We start from the raw sequence: 19,240 nt of genomic DNA on the forward strand, positions 1-19,240 counted from the left end.
CTCCCATCTCCCTGTGTCTCTCTGTTTCTCTGTATCTCTCCACCATTGGATCTTACATTGTTCTATTCATTTAGCCTACGTTAGGCCCACGTTAATTGCATTTATTTCAATGTTTTCAAGAAGTAAAACGAATAGTCTGATAATTTACACATCAACGAAAGGTGTCTCATCTCAGCGAAATTGTCTTTGGATAGGCTCAAATGCATAAATGTCTTGACAGCTTTATGAAATGAAATAATACAGCCAATACAGGTTTTCAATCCACATCAAGGACAACTTCAAATGCCAACATCAAACTGGAAGTACAGTAGGCCTGTAACTGTAGCCGGCACATAACAGCTTAGCAATGGAAATCACACTTATTGTATACCAATGTACACTAGGTGACCAAAAACACCAAACACCACAACTACTACATATTGACAAATTATAGCCTAACTATAAAACGTGGGTGAGCATCCACACTGAAGGAAAGTTTATCGTTCTACAGTAGGCCTACATCTGTCAAGCCAGGTCAGCCAACTTAGCTAACTTAGCTCATCAACTTAGCCAGGGAAACCCAAACAGTAAGCTATTATCGGTTGTGACACCTTTCATTATGTGACAATGGATAGGCTAAAAGGTAGACTACAGAATGTATTGGAATATAATCAAATAACAAGGATCCTATTGCAACCATAGTTGGCACTAGACTATCACCAGCTGCTGTCTCGTTAAACCATCAATGGACGCTAAATTCACCCGCACAGCTGATGTCAATTGCAACCGTTATTGGTCAACTAATTAACACTCCCTAAAAGATGATGTCGGTCTTACCTTAGTCCTGCGTGCAACCGAAGTCTTTCAAGATATGTTTTCCCTCTGGTTGGTAATATCATTATCATCATTAGTCCTTTTTGAACAGACTACATTTAAGTCATTTAGCAGGGTGATTTCTTTTGGACAAATTTCGTACAATTGAAATAAACTGTTTCCTTGTTTACCACAGCAGGGATTGAACAAAATGTGCCAGAAGGGGCGTGGGCCGGAATCAAACCCATGCTGACACGGAATTTCAGGATGCACAGGAAACATTTTCCATGACAAAAGAGTGATCAAATTAAGATCCAACATCTGTAGTTTTTCCGAGCCAATGTGCTTCTGCCTCTGCATTGCTTCCTCTTTGAGTTTTTAGACTGGGCATCTGTAAAGTACTTTGTGATAGCTGCTGATGTAAAAAGGGGCTTTAAACATACATTTGATTGATTAATTGAGGTCTGGACCATTATGGCACAGGGATGTATTGCACTTTCCCAGTACATTGCATATCACTCACTCCAGTAGGTTGTAGTAAACATCACTGACATCATTGAGTGGTTGATGCTGATTGGTTGTTTCTGCCAGGTTAACTACGGCACTGACGTATAGTTGATCAAGGAGGGAGGAGCCAGAGAGCTTTGACGGCATTGTGACCAATCTGAGAGATGTCGTCATAGCAGCAACAGGAGCTGACTGTGCGCCCCTCCTCTTCACTGACCCCCAGGCCAAGGTCATTGGAACTGTTCACAAACGTGAGGGTCTAGATACCGTAATGCAGTAGTAATTCCCCAGAAACATGCCCGGTGCATCAGTCTAAAGTGTCCCCCTCTGTGTTTCCCTCTCTCAGGGTGGAAAGAAACCCATATGGATGTTGCCATAGCTACAGTCAACGCCATGGTGACCGGGTTCGGCAGCAGCATGTGGGATGTCACTGTAGTGATCAGGCCATCGGTGGGGGCCTGTTGTTTTACGCTGTAGAGAGAGCAGGCTGTTCTAATCTATCTACCTTGACTGTGTTCTTGGCATGGCTGAGGCCAGGCCTCATATCAACATACAACTAACCACCAGGTAAGTGTGGCCAACTGTACAAAGTTTAGACAATACTTACTATTGTCTTTCTGTGACTTTGATAGAGGAAAATATAGTTTAGATGATCAATTATGTATACTTTAATGATTAGAACCATTCATGCTAATACTATTATGTTATGATTTGAAAAGTATGGGTTCTTAATTGTACTGTTACTGAAAATGTAAGCAGAAATTAATTGTGTCTGTGTCTCCTGGGAAAGTTTTAAAGCAGAGATAAGATAGTACTTCAAACAGATAAGAATGTTTTGGTTGGATTCCATTAGCAGAGAGAAGTATATCCTTTAGGCAGGTTGGAATGTAGTTTATGAGGGGAGTGAAACTATCTCCAGGACCGAATACTACGCCATTGTAAGACTGGGAGAGGGGGTGTAACTGATGACGTCATTTTATGTCTTCAGATTTAAAATGTAATGTTCTTTGTATTTTGGGTCAGTACTCATCAAGAATAAATGCTGAACTTGTTTTTTACGACTGGTCTCTTGCTAATTCATGCAAATGATAAACTTACAACTTATCATGAATTAGAAATGAGTGCGAATTTAATTGGTTTTGGCAATAAAACATAAGGTCATTTAAAATTCCTCTATCAGACTTATTGCCCTTTAATCACTAAGAAAAAGCATTGAATCCCAGTTTTAAAAATAAAACCACAGGGTTAATAATGAGGTCACTGTGAGGTCAAACTATGATGTGGTTTTTATGATAGGTACTGCTAGGCTGGATAGTCTCCTGATTGACATCCTACAGGCTGTCGCCGGGTTACCGTTCTCCATGATTCATTACCATAGCATGAGTTACCCCCCAGCCACTCATCTGATTGAATACACAAAGGTCATGACCTGGGAGCGATCTCTGTGATTGGATACTGGTTGTTTGGGGTGATACTGTTAGAGTGAAATTATCATTACCCCCATCAGGTTAGTGGATTACCAATCTAACCAGCAGAAGGATGGAGAGTTAAAATAAAGGGGCAGCATTTGTTCTGAATATTTCATCCTAGGGGCATGCTGCTGACCATTGAATACAGAAATTAGAATCATCTCCACATTGCTTAGGTCAGGGTCTCCTTTCCTCTCCCCTGTGTTTTTAAACCTCCATGTTCTCCATTCCAGAATACTTCTCCAGAGGGGTGGGGTCTTGCCTGAGCGTATCCATGACGACACGCTGAATGACAGGCCGAGCGTGACCCTATGCACATCCTCTCACCTGAGGCCTTCTTCTCCCGCGTCAGGGACGGGCTTAACTTTGGAACACAGGTGGGCTTCCTGTGGATGGACTAACTGGAACTACTGACTGTTGTATACATTCAGCCATATCTGTCTGTTGCATCCAACACAAAAAGGATAGATTCCAGAATAAAACATTTTCAAATATGTATTTTTTTAACCTTTATTTAACTAGGCAATATACTGTATATTCACTTCATATTCATACACTTAATGTTTCAGTCATTGTGTAATACAGTAGCAGTAACTCTCAAAGGGTGGCGATAAATGCTTTGTTTGTTCATCTTTGTCTCAATCTCTACATTTGAAAGATCTCAGGAATCACGTCATTATGAATAGCCTACGTGGCGTGCACATAAATGAAAACCCAATATAGAACGTTTGATTTAAAGAAACTGAATAGCAAGGCATATAAAGTCACTAGTTCAGATCTTGTATCACTTTAGTGTGTGTTTTATGATGCCACGCTCTATTAAAGCTACTGCTAAACACATCATAACTGCGTTGTGAATTTCCACACCAGCTAATTTAATTAAACCTGACTAATTAAGACCAACTGCTGTGCTTAATCTGTCCTAACATAATAACCACACAGAGACAGAGGGGGGAGAGAGAGGTGGAGGGAGGGGGAAGGCAGAGAGAGGTGGAGGGAGGGGGAAGGCAGAGAGAGGTGGAGGGAGGGGGGCAGAGGCAGAGAGAGGTGGAGGGAGGGGAAGGCAGAGAGAGGGGAGGAGAGGGGGAAGGCAGAGAGGGGTGGAGGGAGGGGGAAGGCAGAGGGGTGGAGAGGGAGGGAGAGGGGTGGAAGGCAGAGAGGTGGAGGGAGGGGGAAGGCAGAGAGGGGTGGAGGGAGGGGGAAGGCAGAGAGAGGTGGAGGGAGGGGGAAGGCAGAGAGAGAGAGGACATATTACAGTGTATATAGGTTGTGTTGTTGTAGATAGTGGACACTAGGGGGCAGTCTTAGCTGTGTTATAAGTAGGTGTGTTTTGCTGGGAGAATGAGACACAGGGATATCCTAGCTAACAATTTTAGGGGGAGAGAACATTTTTGTAATGTTACCCGTAAGGTTCCCATAATGTTTGAGTCCAGTTCGACAGTATTTATGTTGGCAAAAACCTCTTCCATCATTGTTCCAGTCCCGACAAAATAATGGTGTCCAGACCTGTTGCCCTCAATCATCATGAAAACCTTTGGGCTCCTGGTACTGTCCCATCTGAAAACCTTCACTGATGCCTCCCTCCACCCACGGCAGTTTGCCTACAGAGCTAACAGGTCTGTGGACGACTCTGTCAACATGGGCCTACACTACAACACCTATGCAAGGATATTATTTGTGGACATTAGCTCTCCGTTCAATACCATCATCCCAGAATTTCTAAAAAACAAACTCTCCCAGCTTAATGTGTCCAGCTCCATGTGTCCAGCTCCATCTGTCAGCAGATCACTGAATTCCTGACCAACAGGAGGCAACAAGTGAAGCTGGGAAACACCTTTCGGACTATTTATCCCTCAGCACCGGAGAGCTGCAAGGATGCTGCTCTCACCTCACCTCTACTCACTCTACACCAATGACTGCACCTCCAACAACGCATCTGTCCAACTACTCAGGTTTTCAGATGACACCAATCTGGTCGGTCTCATCACCAACAGCAATGAGTCTATGCACCGTAGAGTGGCCTAGTGTAGTCGCAATAACCTGGAATTCAACACAGAAAAAAAACGTGGAAATGGTGATTGACTTCAGAAAGCGCCCCCCAACATCTCTCCCCCTCGAGAGTGATGGCTCAGCTGTTAGCACGGCTGAATCAGTCAAATTCCTGTGGATCATAATCTCCCACAACCTCAAGTGGGAGGACAACATCACCAATAAGGCACACCAGGGGATGTACTACTTGCAGCATCTGAAAAAGCTCAATATTTCCATGTCAACCCTGATCCGATTTTACCATCTTCACCTCCTCCATCACCAAACTGCAACACATTGTCTACAGAGCAGGTCATCTGCTGCCACCTGCCCTCCATCAAGGTCCTGCACTGACTTCAGGGCAAGGAAGCCTGCAGGAAAGATCATTGCCAACCCCAACCCGATCACCCCCTCCTCAGGTAGGCACCTCCCGCCACCTGGACAGTTTCTTCCCTTGGGCTGTGACCCTCACCAACCGGCCATCTGGCCCAGAGAGACTAAAGGACTATGCTGTGAGGTGTGGAAACTGTTACTTTTATTTATTTATTTTTGTTGCTTTTTGTGCTATTGCTCTGTCTGCGCGCTACGTGTTGCTTGTTCTATGTTGCTCTGTCTGCGCGCTACGTGTTGCTTGTTCTATGTTGCTCTGTCTGCGCGCTACGTGTTGCTTGTTCTATGTTGCTCTGTCTGCGCGCTACGTGTTGCTTGTTCTATGTTGCTCTGTCTGTGTGCTACATGTTGCTTGTTCTATGTTGCTCTGTCTGCGCGCTACGTGTTGCTTGTTCTATGTTGCTCTGTCTGCGCGCTACGTGTTGCTTGTTCTATGTTTCTCTGTCTGCGTGCTACGTCTTGCTTGTTCTATGTTGCTATATCTGCGTGCTACGTGATGCTTGTTCTATGTTTCTATATCTGCGCTCTACGTGATGCTTGTTCTATGTTTCTATATCTGCGCTCTACGTGATGCTTGTTCTATGTTTCTATATCTGCATGCTACGTGTTGCTTGTTCTATGTTGTTCTGCATGTGCTCACTGTTCATTGTTTGTTTGTCTGTATTGTAATTGTTTTTGATTGCCGGCTAAAACCGGCACTTTTGTTGATTAATGTACACTGTCCCTGTAAAAAAAAAAGATTCAACTCAGATACATATTTTGACACTGTATATCAACCCACTGTACATGTGTATTTCTGCTCATTCTCATACTGTAGCTCCATGCTCACTCTACCTAGTTGTACATAATGTATGTAGACTTTGTTTGAACTCTGTCTGTATTGCATCTCTAAATGTTAAATGTTGTTTATCACGAGCAGCACCTTTATCACCAAGTAAAATTCTGAGTATGTGTAAATTAATAAAGGTGATTCTGATCCTAATAACCTATTTAGCATGCTTTTGTGTAAGTTAGGAAAACATTCCCTTAATGTCAAACAGAACTTAACCAGAATGTGGTTAACATGTGCTGTTGTGCCGTCATACCGCTCAGGAAGGAGACGCTAGTAGGTAGGCTAGTTGAGAACACCTTTATTTAACCAGGTAGGCTAGTTGAGAACACCTTTATTTAACCAGGTAGGCTAGTTGAGAACACCTTTATTTAACCAGGTAGGCTAGTTGAGAACACCTTTATTTAACCAGGTAGGCTAGTTGAGAACACCTTTATTTAACCAGGTAGGCTAGTTGAGAACACCTTTATTTAACCAGGTAGGCTAGTTGAGAACACCTTTATTTAACCAGGTAGGCTAGTTGAGAACACCTTTATTTAACCAGGTAGGCTAGTTGACACCTTTATTTAACCAGGTAGGCTAGTTGAGAACACGTTCTCATTTACAACTGCGACCTGGCCAAGATAAAGCATAGCAGTGTGAACAGACAACACAGAGTTAAACATGGAGTAAACAATTAACAAGTCAATAACACAGTAATAATAATAATAATAATATAATAATAATACGTAGGAAAAAAAATAATACAGTAGGAAAAAAAAGTCTATATACATTGTGTGCAAAAGGCATGAGGAGGTAGGTGAATAATTACAATTTTGCAGATTAACACTGGAGTGATAAATGATCAGATGGTCATGTACAGGTAGAGATATTGGTGTGCAAAAGAGAAGAAAATAAATAAATAAAAACAGTATGGGGATGAGGTAGGTAAAAATGGGTGGGCTATTTACGGATAGACTATGTACAGCTGCAGCGATCGGTTAGCTCTCTTAGAGATGAACTACTTTGGTGCGAAAAGTGCAAATCAATCCCAGAACAACAGCAAAGCACCTTGTGAAGACGCTGGAGGAAACAGGTACAAAAGTATCTATATCCACAGTTTAAACGAGTCCTATGTCGACATAAGGCTGCTCAGCAAGGAAGAAGACACTGCTCCAAAACCGCCATAAAAAAGCCAAACTGTGGTTTGCAACTGCACATGGGGACAAAGATCGTACTTTCTGGAGAAATGTCCTCTGGTCTGATGAAACAAAAAATATAACTGTTTGGCCCTAATGACCATCGATCGTTATGTTTCGAGGAAAAAGCGGGAGGATTGTAAGCCGAAGAACACCATCCCAACCGTGAAGCACGGGGGTGGCAGCATCATGTTGTGGGGGTGCTTTGCTGCAGGAGGAACTGGTGCACTTCACAAAATAGATGACTACATGAGGTAGGAAAATTATGTGGATATATTGAAGCAACACCTCAAGACATCAGCTAGGAAGTTAAAGCTTGGTCGCAAATGGGTCTTCCAAATGGACAATGATCCCAAGTATACATCCAAAGTTGTGGCAAAATGGCTTATGGACAACAAAGTCAAGGTATTGGAGTGGTCATCACAATGCCCTGAACTCAATCCTATAGAGAATTTGTGTCCAGAACTGAAAAGGCATGTGCGAGCAAGGAGGCCTACAAACCTGACTCAGTTACATCAGCTCTGTCAGGAGGAATGGGCCAAAATTCACCCAATTTATTGAGGGAAGCTTGTGGAAGGCTACCCGAAACGTTTGACCCAAGTTAAACAATTTAAAGGCAATGCTATCAAATACTAATTGAGTGTATGTAAACTTCTGACCCACTGGGAATGTGATGAAAGAAATAAAAGCTGAAATAAATAATTATCTCAATTATTATTCTGACATTTCACATTCTTAAAATAAAGTGGTGATCATAACTGACCTAAGACAGGGAATATTTACTAGGATTAAATGTCAGGAATTGTGAAAAACTGAGTTTAAATGTATTTGGCTAAGGTGAATGAAAAACTTCCTACTTCAACTGTATCTCCGGCCCTTATATTTAGCCGCACAATGAAGTGTTTCACCATTTTATTTTCATGACAACCAGGACTACAAGTAGAACACAAAACAAGTTGAAAAACAGTTGAATTAGTTGAATTAATTTGTTTTATTGACAAATGTCAATAAAAAAATAAGCACAAAGCAACATGAATGAATTCCTAAGCATAGAAATTGTTTGCTCATTGGGAATTGAATATCCAACAAGTCAGTGACAACTGTGTGGAGTTTGTGACAGCAACTATGTGAGCTTATTACAGTATTATAGACACTCTGTCCTTGTATTTCCTATGGTCTTCTGTGTAGAACAAGGATGGGCAACTGGCCCCTCGTTTGAAGGCCCTCGGATCAATTCCCCCCAAAACAATTTTATAGTAGACTAAACAAGGTGTCATTTCAAAATTTGGTTGTGCATCAGCAGTTTTACCCTTGTTATGTCAGTCACTGATCGTCAGTCAGCTAACCTTTTTTAGATTGCTAAGTTAGTTTTGCGGCCAGCTATCTAAACTTGTTATCACGGTCAGTCTCAGTCAGATATTATATTAAAAACCACAAACATTTCTCTCCACCCTATGGCATGATATGTAGAATTACAGGAAATTAGCTGTAAAAGGTATGGAGGTGCGTATGGATGAGGGCACGCAGACCCGTGTGAGGCCTCTCATGATGAGTTCACCTTTTTTGTGGCCACACCCCCAACAAAGTTGCTTACCTTCTAAGGACTCTTGTGTAGCTTGTGAGCGTCATAGAGGAAAACATGTTACATATGCAGGACAGTCTCAGCTTTTCATAGATACCGTAAATCAAACCATTTGGAGAATCAAACCAGAGAATATCTTTAATATCTTATATTCTGAGAACATGGCAACCATGTTCTTTGTGTGTATGGTGTGACGTTGATTATATATTCTCCTAACCCTCAGAAAACTGGACACATGAATGTTCTTGCAACGTTCCCATGAAACGTGCCTGAAAACAAGACTCCCCAAATTGTATCAGCATATCGATTACGCAACCAGGGCTGGAAAAACCTTGGATCATTGCTATTCTAACTTCTGTGACGCATATAAGGCCCTGCCTCGCTCTCCTTTCGGAAAAGCTGACCACGACTCCATTTTGTTGCTCCCTGCCTACAGACAGAAACTAAAACAAGAAGCTCCCGCGCTGAGGTCTGTTCAACGCTGGTCCGACCAATCTGATTCCACACTCCAAGACTGCTTCCATCACGTGGACTGGGATATGTTTCGTATTGCATCAAACAACAACATTGACGAATACGCTGATTCGGTGAGCGAGTTCATTAGAACGTGAGTTGAAGATGTCGTTCCCATAGCAACGATTAAAACATTCCCAAACCAGAAACCGTGGATTGATGGCATTATTCGTGTGAAACTGAAAGCACGAACCACTGCTTTTAATCAGGGCAAGGTGACCGGAAACATGACCGAATAGACAAAGTAGAATCTCAATTCAACGGCTCTGACACAAGAGGTATGTGGCAGGGTCTACAGTCAATCACGGATTACAAAAAGAAAACCAGCCCCGTCACGGACAAGGATGTCTTGCTCCCAGGCAGACAAAATAACTTTTTTGCTTGCTTTGAGGACAATACAGTGCCACTGACACAGCCCGCAACCAAAACATGCGGACTCTCTCTCACTGCAGCCGACGTGAAGAAAACGTTTAAACGTGTTAACCCTCGCAAGGCTGCAGGCCAGGCGGCATCCCCAGCCGCGCCCTCAGAGCATACGCAGACCAGCTGGCTGGTGTGTTTACGGACATATTCAATCAATCCCTTTCCCAGTCTGTTGTTCCCACATGCTTCAAGAGGGCCACCATTGTTCCTGTTCCCAAGAAAGCTAAACGACTACCGCCCCGTAGCACTCACTTCCGTCATCATGAAGTGCTTTGAGAGACTAGTCAAGGACCATATCACCTCCACCCTACCTGACACCCTAGACCCACTCCAATTTGCTTACCGCCCAAATAGGTCCACAGACGATGCAATCTCAACCACACTGCATACTGCCCTAACCCATCTGGACAAGAGGAATACCTATGTGAGAATGCTGTGTTCATCGACTACAGCTTGGCATTTAACACCATAGTATCCTCCAAGCTCGTCATCAAGCTCGAGACCCTGGGTCTCGACCCCGCCCTGTGCAACTGGGTACTGGACTTCCTGACGGGCCACCCCCAGGTGGTGAGGGTAGGCAACAACATCTCCAACCCGCTGATCCTCAACACTGGGGCCCCACAAGGGTGCGTTCTGAGCCCTCTCCTGTACTCCCTGTTCACCCACGGCTGCGTGGCCACGCACGCCTCCAACTCAATCATCAAGTTTGCAGACGACACAACAGTGGTAGGCTTGATTACCAACAACGACGAGACGGCCTACAGGGAGGAGGTGAGGGCCCTCGGAGTGTGGTGTCAGGAAAATAACCTCACACTCAACATCAACAAAACTAAGGAGATGATTGTGGACTTCAGGAAACAGCAGAGGGAACACCCCCTTATCCACATCGATGGAACAGTAGTGGAGAGGGTAGTAAGTTTTAAGTTCCTCGGCATACACATCACAGACAAACTGAATTGGTCCACCCACACAGACAGCATCGTGAAGAAGGTGCAGCAGCACCTCTTCAACCTCAGGAGGCTGAAGAAATTTGGCTTGTCACCAAAAGCACTCACAAACTTCTATAGATGCACAATCGAGAGCATCCTGGCGGGCTGTTTCACCGCCTGGTACGGCAACTGCTCCGCCCACAACCGTAAGGCTCTCCAGAGGGTAGTGAGGTCTGCACAACGCATCACCGGGGGCAAACTACCTGCCCTCCAGGACACCTCCACCACCCGATGTCACAGGAAGGCCATAAAGATCATCAAGGACAACAACCACCCGAGCCACTGCCTGTTCACCCCGCTATCATCCAGAAGGTGAGGTCAGTACAGGTGCATCAAAGCTGGGACTGAGAGACTGAAAAACAGCTTCTATCTCAAGGCCATCAGACTGTTAAACAGCCACCACTAACATTGAGTGGCTGCTGCCAACACACTGACTCAACTCCAGCCACTTTAATAATGGGAATTGATGGGAAATTATGTAAAATATATCACTAGCCACTTTAAACAATGCTACCTAATATAATGTTTACATACCCTACATTATTCATCTCATATGTATATGTATATACTGTACTCTATATCATCTACTGCATCTTTATGTAATACATGTATCACTAGCCACTTTAACTATGCCACTTTGTTTACATACTCATCTCATATGTATATACTGTACTCGATACCATCTACTGTATCTTGCCTATGCCGTTCTGTACCATCACTCATTCATATATCTTTATGTACATATTCTTTATCCCCTTACACTTGTGTCTATAAGGTAGTAGTTTTGGAATTGTTAGCTAGATTACTTGTTGGTTATTACTGCATTGTCGGAACTAAAAGCACAAGCATTTCGCTACACTCGCATTAACATCTGCTAACCATGTGTATGTGACAAATAACGATTTGATTTGATTTGATTTAGAACATTACTATTGAATATTCTGAGAACATGGTAACCACGTTCTGGTAAGTTCTGTTTGACATTAAGGGAACGGTCTCTTGGAAACAGTCCTAACACATCACTGGAACATTCCTATGAAAACATGAGTTAATGGCCTAATTAGACTGGTAAGGGAATGTTCTCTCAAGTGTGTCAGATGACAGTGTGTAAGTTGAGGAGTGTCCGTGTTAAAGCCCCAGTGCAGCCATTTTTATATTGATATCAAATCCTTTATGGGTAACAATTGAGTAGCCTACCTTACTGTAATAGATTTCCATTCAAATGGGCAATAATTGCTTTTTAACAAAAAAACTATTTCTCAAGCTAGACATTTGCTAGGACTATCTGGGAGTGTGGAGGGGGAAGTTGAAAACGAGGGTTTGAAACAGTTATTGGTCTACTAACCAATTTATAACATGGTGATGTCAGGTCCCGTGTAGATTGTATTTTCAACCAGCAACGATCAGGAAATAACATTTTTACAGTGTTAGTTTCATCAGCTGTTGTATAATATATAAAACACAGGCAAAACTGGTTTTTGACTGCACTGCCCCTTTAATGATAGAGGCTATCACACCATCATCCTGACAGAACAGCAGATGATGTCTCTCTCTCACACAAACACATATAGAGCAGATTACATTTACATTACATTTAAGTCATTTAGCAGACGCTCTTATCCAGAGCGACTTACAAATTGGTGCAATCACCTTATGACATCCAGTGGGACAGTCACTTAACAATAGTGCATCTAAAACTTAGGGGGGGTGGGGTGAGAGGGATTACTTAACCTATCCTAGGTATTCCTTAAAGAGGTGGGGTTTCAGGTGTCTCCGGAAGGTGGTGATTGACTCCGCTGTCCTGGCGTCGTGAGGGAGTTTGTTCCACCATTGGGGGGCCAGGGCAGCGAACAGTTTTGACTGGGCTGAGCGGGAGCTGTACTTCCTCAGTGGTAGGGAGGCGAGCAGGCCAGAGGTGGATGAACGCAGTGCCCTTGTTTGGGTGTAGGGCCTGATCAGAGCCTGGAGGTACTGAGGTGCCGTTCCCCTCACAGCTCCGTAGGCAAGCACCATGGTCTTGTAGCGGATGCGAGCTTCAACTGGAAGCCAGTGGAGAGAACGGAGGAGCGGGGTGACGTGAGAGAACTTGGGAAGGTTGAACACCAGACGGGCTGCGGCGTTCTGGATGAGTTGAAGGGGTTTAATGGCACAGGCAGGGAGCCCAGCCAACAGCGAGTTGCAGTAATCCAGACGGGAGATGACAAGTGCCTGGATTAGGACCTGCGCCGCTTCCTGTGTGAGGCAGGGTCGTACTCTGCGGATGTTGTAGAGCATGAACCTACAGGAACGGGCCACCGCCTTGATGTTAGTTGAGAACGACAGGGTGTTGTCCAGGATCACGCCAAGGTTCTTGGCGCTCTGGGAGGAGGACACAATGGAGTTGTCAACCGTGATGGCGAGATCATGGAACGGGCAGTCCTTCCCCGGGAGGAAGAGCAGCTCCGTCTTGCCGAGGTTCAGCTTGAGGTGGTGATCCGTCATCCACACTGATATGTCTGCCAGACATGCAGAGATGCGATTCGCCACCTGGTCATCAGAAGGGGAAAGGAGAAGATTAATTGTGTGTCGTCTGCATAGCAATGATAAGAGAGACCATGTGAGGTTATGACAGAGCCAAGTGACTTGGTGTATAGCGAGAATAGGAGAGGGCCAAGAACAGAGCCCTGGGGGACACCAGTGGTGAGAGCGCGTGGTGAGGAGACAGATTCTCGCCACGCCACCTGGTAGGAGCGACCTGTCAGGTAGGACGCAATCCAAGCGTGAGCCGCGCCGGAGATGCCCAACTCGGAGAGGGTGGAGAGGAGGATCTGATGGTTCACAGTATCGAAGGCAGCCGATAGATCTAGAAGGATGAGAGCAGAGGAGAGAGAGTTAGCTTTAGCAGTGCGGAGCGCCTCCGTGATACAGAGGAGAGCAGTCTCAGTTGAATGACTAGTCTTGAAACCTGACTGATTTGGATCAAGAAGGTCATTCAGAGAGAGATAGCGGGAGAGCTGGCCAAGGACGGCACGTTCAAGAGTTTTGGAGAGAAAAGAAAGAAGGGATACTGGTCTGTAATTGTTGACATCGGAGGGATCGAGTGTAGGTTTTTTCAGAAGGGGTGCAACTCTCGCTCTCTTGAAGACGGAAGGGACGTAGCCAACGGTCAGGGATGAGTTGATGAGCGAGGTGAGGTAAGGGAGAAGGTCTCCGGAAATGGTCTGGAGAAGAGAGGAGGGGATAGGGTCAAGCGGGCAGGTTGTTGGGCGGCCGGCCGTCACAAGACGCGAGATTTCATCTGGAGAGAGAGGGGAGAAAGAGGTCAGAGCACAGGGTAGGGCAGTGTGAGCAGAACCAGCGGTGTCGTTTGACTTAGCAAACGAGGATCGGATGTCGTCGACCTTCTTTTCAAAATGGTTGACGAAGTCATCTGCAGAGAGGGAGGAGGGGGGGGAGGGGGCGGAGGATTCAGGAGGGAGGAGAAGGTGGCAAAGAGCTTCCTAGGGTTGGAGGCAGAAGCTTGGAATTTAGCGTGGTAGAAAGTGGCTTTAGCAGCAGAGACAGAGGAGGAAAATGTAGAGAGGAGGGAGTGAAAGGATGCCAGGTCCGCAGGGAGGCGAGTTTTCCTCCATTTCCGCTCGGCTGCCCGGAGCCCTGTTCTGTGAGCTCGCAATGAGTCATCGAGCCACGGAGCGGGAGGGGAGGACCGAGCCGGCCTGGAGGATAGGGGACATAGAGAGTCAAGGGATGCAGAGAGGGAGGAGAGGAGGGTTGAGGAGGCAGAATCAGGAGATAGGTGGGAGAAGGTTTGAGCGGAGGGAAGAGATGATAGGATGGAAGAGGAGAGAGTAGCGGGGGAGAGAGAGCGAAGGTTGGGACGGCGCGATACCATCCGAGTAGGGGCAGTGTGGGAGGTGTTGGATGAGAGCGAGAGGGAAAAGGATACAAGGCAGTGGTCGGAGACTTGGAGGGGAGTTGCAATGAGGTTAGTGGAAGAACAGCATCTAGTAAAGATGAGGTCGAGCGTATTGCCTGCCTTGTGAGTAGGGGGGAAGGTGAGAGGGTGAGGTCAAAAGAGGAGAGGAGTGGAAAGAAGGAGGCAGAGAGGAAAGAGTCAAAGGTAGACGTGGGGAGGTTAAAGTCGCCCAGAACTGTGAGAGGTGAGCCGTCCTCAGGAAAGGAGCTTATCAAGGCATCAAGCTCATTGATGAACTCTCCGAGGGAACCTGGAGGGCGATAAATGATAAGGATGTTAAGCTTGAAAGGGCTAGTAACTTTGACAGCATGGAATTCAAAGGAGGCGATAGACAGATGGGTAAGGGAGAAAGAGAGAATGACCACTTGGGAGAGATGAGGATCCCGGTGCCACCACCCCGCTGACCAGACGCTCTCGGGGTGTGCGAGAACACGTGGGCGGACGAAGAGAGAGCAGTAGGAGTAGCAGTGTTGTCTGTGGTGATCCATGTTTCCGTCAGGGCCAAGAAGTCGAGGGACTGGAGGGAGGCATGGGCTGAGATGAACTCTGCCTTGTTGACCGCAGATTGGCAGTTCCAGAGGCTACCGGAGACCTGGAACTCCACGTGGGTCGTGCGCGCTGGGACCACCAGAGTAGGGTGGCCGCGGCCACGCGGTGAGGAGCGTTTGTATGGTCTGTGCAGAGAGGAGAGAACAGGGATAAACCGACACATAGTTGACAGGCTACAGAAGAGGCTACGCTAATGCAAAGGAGATGGGAATGACAAGTGGACTACACGTCTCGAATGTTCAGAAAGTTAAGCTACGTAGCAAGAATCTTATTGACTAAAATGATTAAAATGATACAGTACTGCTGAAGTAGGTCAGCTGGCAGTGGGTGCGTTGTTGACACTACACTAATCAAGTCGTTCCGTTGAGTGTAATAGTTTCTGCAGTGTTGCTATTCGGGGGCTAGCAGGCTAGCTAGCAGTGTTGTTTACGTTACGTTGCGTTAAAAGAACGACAATAGATGGCTAGCGAACCTAGAAAATCGCTCTAGACTCAGATCCCATGAAGTGTGTGTGTGACCCGATCAGGTCTTAGCACCTGTGGTGTAATAGGACCTGTCCAGATCTTGAATCATTAATCTGCCAGTGTAATTACTGACTGCATCACCTCAATCTGACTGACTGGACCAGTGTGGCGTGTATGTGTGTTTGTTGCATGTGTATGTGAATGCATGTAAATCCATATACTATAGGAAGAACACATTGTTGCATGTGTATGTGAATGCATGTAAATCCATATACTATAGGAAGAACACATTGTTGCATGTGTATGTGAATGCATGTAAATCCATATACTATAGGAAGAACACATTGTTGCATGTGTATGTGAATGCATGTAAATCCATATACTATAGGAAGAACACATTGTTGCATGTGTATGTGAATGCATGTAAATCCATATACTATAGGAAGAACACATTGTTGCATGTGTATGTGAATGCATGTAAATCCATATACTATAGGAAGAACACATTGTTGCATGTGTATGTATGTAAATCCATATAATAATAATAATATATGCCATTTAGCAGACGCTTTTATCCAAAGCGACTTACAGTCATGTGTGCATACATTCTACGTATGGGTGGTCCCGGGGATCGAACCCACTACCCTGGCGTTACAAGCGCCATGCTCTACCAACTGAGCTACAGAAGGACCACCATACTATAGGAAGAACACATTGTTGCAGCATTTTGCAGACATCAGTGTTAAATCCTTGCTAGTTTGTGTGTAAATGAATAGAGGCCTTTCTTAGAAGAGCCCCTGCCGGGATTACCCTGTCCCAATCTTGTCTCCCAATCTTCTCCTTTATGATTCAATGCTCCTTTCCACAGTGGTGTAAAGTACTTATACTTTAAAGTACCACTTAAATCGTTTTTTGGGGTATCTGTGCTTTACTATTTATATTTTTGACTTTTACTTCTCTACAAACCTAAAGAAAATAATGTACTTTTCCCCTGACAATACATTTTCCCTGACACCCAAAGGTATTAGTTACATTTTGAATGCTTAGCAGGACAGGAAAAAGGTCGAATTCACAGACTTATAAAGAGAACATCCTTGGTCATCCCTACTGCCATTGATCTGGCAGACTCACTAAACACACATGCTTCGTTTGTAAATGATGTCTGCGCGTTGGTGTGCCCCTGGCTATCCATACATTTAAAAATGTTGCAGTCTGTTTTGCTCAGTATAAGGATTTTTAAAATTATTTATACTTTTACTTTTTGATACATAAGTATATTTTAGCAACTACATTTACTTTTGATACCTAAGTATATTGTGGCAATGTCACGACTAACACCGATTCCTTTTTCTTTTCTGTTGGTTTTGTCTTCATTGTTTTCACCTGTATCTTATTTGTTGTTAATTAAGGGGCTATTTAAACTGCCAGATCCCGCCTGCTTTTGTGCGGGCTTATCCTTTATGTCAGTGGTGTATTATTGTTTTGCTCTTACGTGTTTGCTGTCCGTTATTTTCCCTGGTTGGGGGACTTATCGGTTTATTGGTCATTTTGCCTGGTTGGGGGACTTATCGGTTTATTGGTCATTTTGCCTGGTTGGGGCCTTATCGGTTTATTGGTCATTTTGCCTGGTTGGGGGACTTATCGGTTTATTGGTTATTTTGCCTGGTTGTTGGCTGGACCCAGCTGAATAAAACCTATTCATTGGAAGCACTGCTCTCTGGGCCTGACTCCACACCCACCACTCCTAGCGATCCGTGACAGGCAAACCAGGTTCGGTCAAGATGTTTACACAGATCAGACACGGACAGAATTGTATTAGCTCGGTTTCAAGGGTGTTTATTTAAATAATAACTAAAGAGAAAAGAATAGGACTCCAGGAGACCTCCTCTGGGAAAACTGCTTCAGGCCTCCGGGTCTCACTGTATCCTGTGGGGAACAAAAACCAAGCTCCCTCCGTTATCTCTGGTACTCAGCACGACTGCACACGAGTAATCTCTCTTCCCCAGTCCCCACCCCCATGGGCTGCCCTTCTGCCCGTAGGGGAATGGCCTCGGGATACTGGGTGACATAATCTACAATTACCAGGATGTACCATTGTTCTCGTGCTATTTTTACCAGGGGTGCCACTATGTCCATGGCGATGCGTGTAACTGGTCGGCGATCCGTTCCTGGGTATTCCCAGGCGCGCCCCCAACAGATGGGTGTTGGCCAGCTGAAGAACAGTCCCCACATACCTTTAGGGCAGCAACAGTACCTCTCAAAGTTCCCCCTGTTGGTGCAACACCTGATACAAAGGCTTATCCTTGATTTGGAAATGGGGGTATCCCCAGTCACTCACCCCCGGAAGTAGCTGGCCATCCACCGGCTTTCAAGTTCGGATCCTCCACTGGGCAGGCCCAAACTGTCCCCTCAGTTGGCCCATGGTGGGTGTCTCGGCTGGTCCCTCGAAATCGATGAGGGGGAGGATGGGCTCCTCCTCCAGTTGTTCACCAGGGCGGTCGGTTTCCGGCACCCCCTCGGACTCTGATTACGGACACGTAGATATGGGTTTGTCAACCGTTTGTTTCTGGGCCACGCAGGAAATAGGTCGTCCTCACTCTTGTCTCCCGCTGGCTCGTACCCTTTTCCTTAGCTCGTGCCTCCACCCTCAGCTCGTGCCTCCACATTGCCTCAAACAACGGAAAATCTCGTCCCACGAGATGGAGTACCGGCAACTCGGGTACGGCAGCCACACTCATCTGGCAGCTCCCTTGTGGCATCACGATGTTGGCCTTTATGTTCAGATACTGTTTGGGGTCACCATGGACACAGGAAACTGATATCTCCCCACCATGTTCAGTCCCCTGGGACAACAGGCTCGTAGCTACGAGCGGATCCAGACTCCCGGAGTCCAATAGAGCTTCGGTGTCGTGTCGGTCGACTTTCACCGGGACCATAGGTCTGCGGTGCGCCCAACAGGAGGTGATGTAGTTCACTGCGTGGCCCACCTCGCCTCCCGGGTTCTCTGATGGCATTGACTCCTCTCGAGCTGGGCAATTCCATGCAAGGTGCCCCTGGGCGCCACACTCAAAACACTTCCTTTGGTCTCCATCTACCTTGGGTTCGTTGGCGGTGGGTCGGCTCTCCCCAGCCATCTCTCCCCGGCCATCTCTTCACGGTTCTGCGGCCCTTTAGCCCCACTGACTGTTGGTCCAGGGTATACGGCAGTGGGGTTGTCCTTCTGTTCCCTCATTGTTCTGATGTGTCTCCACTGCTCCCAGGAGGTCCTCCAAGGTCTGGGGCACGCGTAGACTCACTGCAGTCTTCATGTCGTGGGGTAGCGCCTATAAGAAGTGATCCATGACCATTTTATCTATGATGGAGAGGGTGGATATGTCAGTTCGGAACGATGTCCTGTTGATGCGCAGTAGGTCACTTTTGGGCATTCCTGGACAGGAACTGGGCCAGCAGACATTCCCATTTCAGGCTTGGCCATACTTCCCATAGTGCTGTCCATTCAAACGTGCAGAGGTATGTTTTGATGTCATTGTCCCCCGTTAGCTTGATTAAAAACTGGTAAGGATGCAATGCAG

The 19,240-nt window shown here is 45.7% G+C and overlaps 1 long non-coding RNA gene across 2 annotated transcripts; it reads left to right on the forward strand.

Moving 5' to 3' along the window:
- The first annotated feature begins 827 nt into the window (after positions 1-827).
- On the forward strand, positions 828-5,340 carry LOC124026720. 2 transcript variants are annotated; one of them, XR_006837308.1, is made up of 6 exons: positions 828-864; positions 989-1,090; positions 1,384-1,550; positions 1,646-1,866; positions 3,002-3,145; positions 4,249-5,340. It is a non-coding gene; the product is annotated as an uncharacterized LOC124026720 (long non-coding RNA). The 2 variants fall into 2 exon arrangements; XR_006837300.1 differs by lacking the exon at positions 4,249-5,340 and having other exon boundaries at positions 3,002-3,614.
- Positions 5,341-19,240: the final 13,900 nt, after the last annotated feature.

The sequence above is a fragment of the Oncorhynchus gorbuscha genome, linkage group LG01 (genome assembly GCF_021184085.1).
Source record: "Oncorhynchus gorbuscha isolate QuinsamMale2020 ecotype Even-year linkage group LG01, OgorEven_v1.0, whole genome shotgun sequence".
Taxonomy (NCBI): Eukaryota; Metazoa; Chordata; class Actinopteri; order Salmoniformes; family Salmonidae; genus Oncorhynchus; species Oncorhynchus gorbuscha.